The sequence below is a fragment of the Equus przewalskii genome, chromosome 9 (genome assembly GCF_037783145.1).
Source record: "Equus przewalskii isolate Varuska chromosome 9, EquPr2, whole genome shotgun sequence".
Classification (NCBI taxonomy): Eukaryota; Metazoa; Chordata; class Mammalia; order Perissodactyla; family Equidae; genus Equus; species Equus przewalskii.
This window is the reverse complement of record NC_091839.1, coordinates 1,103,731-1,108,835: the sequence shown is the minus strand read 5'-3', so window position 1 is coordinate 1,108,835 and position 5,105 is coordinate 1,103,731. Positions and strand designations below refer to the sequence as shown.

The 5,105-nt window shown below is 42.2% G+C and overlaps 1 pseudogene; it reads left to right on the top strand.

Moving 5' to 3' along the window:
• Nucleotides 1-1,658: 1,658 nt before the first annotated feature.
• Nucleotides 1,659-2,949, top strand: LOC103542604 (glyceraldehyde-3-phosphate dehydrogenase-like; annotated as a pseudogene).
• The last annotated feature ends 2,156 nt before the right edge of the window (nucleotides 2,950-5,105 follow it).

Here is a 5,105-nt window from a genome sequence, read left to right as displayed (position 1 = left end):
TATCTGATTAGAATATTTGCAAAGGTAAGAAATGAGAGTGCATAAATAATAAATTTTTCGCACATTTTTTAACGAGCCAACAAAACCTTGACTCCTTAATTGAAAGGGAAAAAAGCTAATGCATTTCGCCTAACTGTGCGGTCTAGGATGAGTATCCGAAGTGTGCCTTTTCTTTATCGGTCCCTGGCTAAAATTCCATCTCATGACTCTTCCTCTATCTGAGGGGACACTTGCTTTTTAGCTTTCCCCACAAGACGCACTCTCCCCTGTGGCCCTTTGTGGGGACAGAGCATTCTGAGCTGATCTCGGTACGTGAAAATCAGGTTAGGCACTATATTCCCCTTAGTCAAGGATTATCTATTAGACCCTTTTAAAGATAAATCTCAAATGAGATAAAAGGTGTGAGAGGCATATAAACAGTAAAGCAAGATACAAATGCTCGAAGCATTATTTAGAGAGGTGTACCAGTGAGGCCATGGATGACATTTAGGATATGGTTAGGTGTGCAGAAAGGCAGTTTAGGCGAAGGTATGACCCTGTTCGGACTGTGATTCATCAGTTGAAGATGGGTATTGATTCTGCGTTCTCACGATGCTTTGGTCCCTGAAGTTCGGATTTGCCTGTGTGCGTGGTTTTGATGCTAATGGAGAGCAAAGCCGAATTCATCCGGATGCAGTAATGCTTCACGTGGGTTTCTTCCTCTCATTGAATTTTGAAGGCTTATTACTAATTGAGTCTAAAAGCTGATTCTTTGAAAAGACCAAGAAGATAGATAAAGCTTTTGTAAGCTTGATAAAGAGAAAAATGAGACAAAGCAGAAATACGTAAAATGAGGAAAGAGTCAGTCATCGTCACTTGGTGGAAGAGATTAAAATAATAATAAAAGAATGCAACTCTGTGACAACAAAGTTGTAAAGATCAAGGGACACAGATAATTTTTAAACAAAATATAAAATACCAAAATTCACCCAAGAAGTAGAAACCTTAAATACACCAATTAGCATTGATTAAATTAAGTGGAAAGAGTTACCATGCCTGGTTTGGCTTCATATCTGAGTTCTGTGTCACACTTGAAAGAAAAGATAACTCTGACGCTCTGGTTCTGATTCCATAGGTCTGAGTTAGGGCTTGAGATTCTGCATTTCTCACAAGTTCCAGGAAATGAGCTTGACGTCCACGTGACGTCCATGCTGGTGGTTCCTGAGGCGTGCTTTGGGTCAGCAGAATTCTGCGTCATGGGATTGTAGGCTGAGGTGGGAGACGGAAGGTCTGCAATTCATTTTATGGCCTCAGCGTAAGCTTACTATAAAACCTGAGATTAGATACACAAAAATCAAGTACCGGGGCCGGCCCCGTGGCCGAGTGGTTAAGTTCGCGCGCTCCGCTGCAGGCGGCCCAGTGTTTCGTTGGTTCGAATCCTGGGCGCGGACATGGCACTGCTCATCAAGCCACGCTGAGGCAGCGCCCCACATGCCACAACTAGAAGGACCCACAACGAAGAAGATACAACTATGTAGCGGGGGGCTTTGGGGAGAAAAAGGAAAAAATAAAATCTTTAAAATAAATAAATAAATAAAGTACTAAATCAATCTCATTTACTTAATAAATAAAAAATTTCTAAATCAAATACTAGTAAAAGAAATCTAGGCTCTGCTTCTCCCTGCTTGACAGACAGCTGCATCGCCCGGACACGTGATGGTGACGGTCTGAGTGAATGGGTCTGGCTGCACTGGGAGCCTGGGAACCAGGGCTGCTTGTAACTCTGGCAACGTAGACACTGTTGCCGTCAATGACCCCTTCACTGACCTACATGATCTATATGTTCCAGTGTAAGTTCACCCATGGCAAGTGCAATAGCACAGTCAAGGCTGGGAATGGGAAGCTTGTCATCAATGGAAAGTCCATCTCCATCTTCCAGGAGCAAGATCCTGCCAACATCAATCAGGTGATGTTGGTGCTGAATCTGCTGTGGAGTCCACTGATGTCTTCACTACCTTGGAGAAGGCTGGAGCTCTCTTGAAAGGTAGAGCCAAAAAGGTCTTCGTGTCTGCACCGTCTGCTGATGCCTCCATGTTTGTGATGAGCATGAACCGTGGGAAGTATAACTCCTTCAAGATTGTCAGCAATGCCTCCTGCACCACCAACTACTTACACCCCCTGCCCGTCCCACCCCCCCCCCACCCCGGCTAACGTCATCCTTGACAACTTTGGCATCGTGGAGGGACACATGGCCACAGTCTATGCCATCACTGCCACACAGAAGACCATGAACAGTCCCTCTGGGAAGCTGTGGCGTGATGCCTGAGGGGCTGCCCACAACATCATCCCTGCTTCTACTGGTGCTGCCAAGGCTGTGGGCTAGGTCATCCCTGAGCTGAATGGAAAGCTTCCTGGCATGGCCTTCTGTGTCCCCAGCCCTGATGAGTTGGCCATGCATCTGACCTGCCATCTACAAAAAGCTGTAAAATATGATGACATCAAGAAGGTGGTGAAGTGGGCATCAGAAGGCCTCCTAAAGGGCATCCTGGGCTATGCTGAGGACAGGTTATCTCCTGTGACTTTAACAGTGACACCCACTCTTCCACCTTCGGTCCTGGGGCTGGCATTACCCTCAGCAACCACTTGGTAAAGGTCCTTTCCTGGTATGACAGTGAATTTGACTATAGCAACGGGGTGGTAGCTGTTAATGGTCCACATGGCCTCCAAGAGTGAGAGCCCTGGACCACCAGCCTCAGTGAGAGCACGAGAGGAAGAGAGAGGTTCTCAGCTGGGGAGTTCGTGCCCCCACTTGAGCCCCCAACATACTGAGACTCTGGGCCTCAATACAGTTTCCATCCCAGAGCCCCTGAAGAAGGGAGGGGCTTAGGAAGCCCTACCTTGTAATGTACCACGGTAAAGTATGCTGTACCAAGACAAAAAAAAAAAAAAAAAAAAAAAGAGGAAATATAACAAGGTAGCAAAAGAATAATAAGCTTTGACCAAGTCAGGTTTATTCTAGGAATGCAAGGTGGTTTGGAATCAACACTGTTTATTAAAGCAACAAAAAAGAAAAAAACATATGAAGCTATCAACAGATATGGAAAAGGCATTCTTAATATAAATCTAAATAAAACAGGGAAGGAGAATCTTTAAATATGAGAAAGGTTTATTGAAACCAATAGCAAATATTCTAAATTGTGAAACACTGAGACAACTCGGAAGATCAGGGCCAGCTGGTGATACCCACTATCACTAGCATTATTTAACACTGTTTTGGAGGTTCTAGAAAATGCAATAAATAGGAAAGAAAATGAAATAATCAGTATAAATCCCAGAAAAGAAGAGAGAAAACTGTATTTTCTGTTGATGTAACATTTCCAGAAAACCCAGAGACCCTAATAAAACACTAGAATTAAGAATTTGGTAAGGTGCTGAATGGCAAGACTAGTGTTCTAAATCAAGGCTTTTCACTGCATCAGAAGTAAGCTCCTAGAAATGAAAATAGGACAAAGTATTACCTTTAAAATATGTGAGCTGCTCTTGGGTGAAGACTGTCTCTTTGTTTAAGTCAGTATCCTCAGTACCTGGAACAGTGCCTGGTACATAGCAGGGGCTAAAGAAATCTTTGTTGAATGATGACTGGAGGATCAGAATTGGCCACCCCAAAATGCGTCTCTTTGGCATGAGTATTATTTTGGGCTGGTTACTTTTAAAAACTGCAGACATGGGAGAAGCTCTGAAAAGTAGAATTTACCCCTTGTTAAGAGACATTTACATTTGTAAAGGAAATCTCCATCTGTAAAGGTGTCTCCCTCGCTGTACCAGGAAGAAGGGGGGATGACATTATCTCTAGAAACTCTTATCAATGCAGAAGGCAAGGACTTAAATCTGCATAATAATCTTACCCTTGTTTACTGCACTTTTCTGGTAATCTCCACTTACTGACTCCCCCCACCGCCAACATCCTCCTTTGTCTTTAGCTGAGGATGGTATTTAAGATGAGAGCCTCTGCCGTTTGGGTGAGTTGCTCAGTTTTCCTGAGTGTCTCCCATGTATAGATGTTATAAAGCTTTGTTTGATTTTCTTCTGTCATTCTGTCTCATGTCAATTTAATTTATAGCCCGGCTAGAAGGACCCAGAGGGTAGAGGATTTGTCTTCCTCCCCTACATGACCAAAAAAATATACAACATGAATATATTTCATAAGTGAGGTACAGGGCTCTATGAAAAGTCCCAATCACAACCTAAACAGGTGGAGACAGCATGATCTTGAGGGGTAACTGGGCTTCAGTAAACAGTCAACCTTACAAATTAACACATACATTTAATGAACTTCCAGTTAGGCTCTCTACAGCATTTTGTTTATTTGTTCATTTACTTTGTTTTGTTTAGGATAGAATGGTCATAAAATTTACATAGAAGAAGAAATATTCAGTAATACCCTAAAGAAAAGTATGAAAAAGAAGAAGGAAGATTTGCTTCAGATACAAGAACCTGCTATAAAATCCTTGTAGTTAAGTTCATATGACATTGGCGTGGGAACGGACAGGTCACTGGAACAAAATAGACTATCACGAACTAGATCTCAGGGTATATGGGAATTGCGTGTAAGAAAGAGGATTCAGTCCAGTGGGGGAAAGAATAGTTGGTTTAATAAAGAGTGCTGGCAAAACCTGCTATCCATCTGGAAGAAAACAGAGTAGGACCCCAACTCATTATGCATAAAATAAATTCTAAAGAAATTGAAGATGCATGTAAGACAAAAGATTTTTAAATCTCAGAAACTATGAAATCGAAGGATGGAGAAGACCTTCTCAATCATGACAGGACAATTAAAGCCTATAGCAGAAAAGGTAGACCCATTTGGGTACAAAAATAAAATCTTGAATGGCAAAAGATATTAGCCAAATCAAATGACAACTAGTAGATTTCTAAAAAATGCTAATACAAATGAAAGAAGGAGCTAATCTCTATAATATAGAGATTTTACAAATTGACAAGAAAAGAACAAAACTCCAGAGAAAAGTGGGGAAAAAAAATGTCTAAGCAGATATAGAAAAAGCAAATCTGAGTGACAAACAGATGAGGAGCTGTGCAGTCTCCTAGCTGTCTGCGCGAGCGCGGCG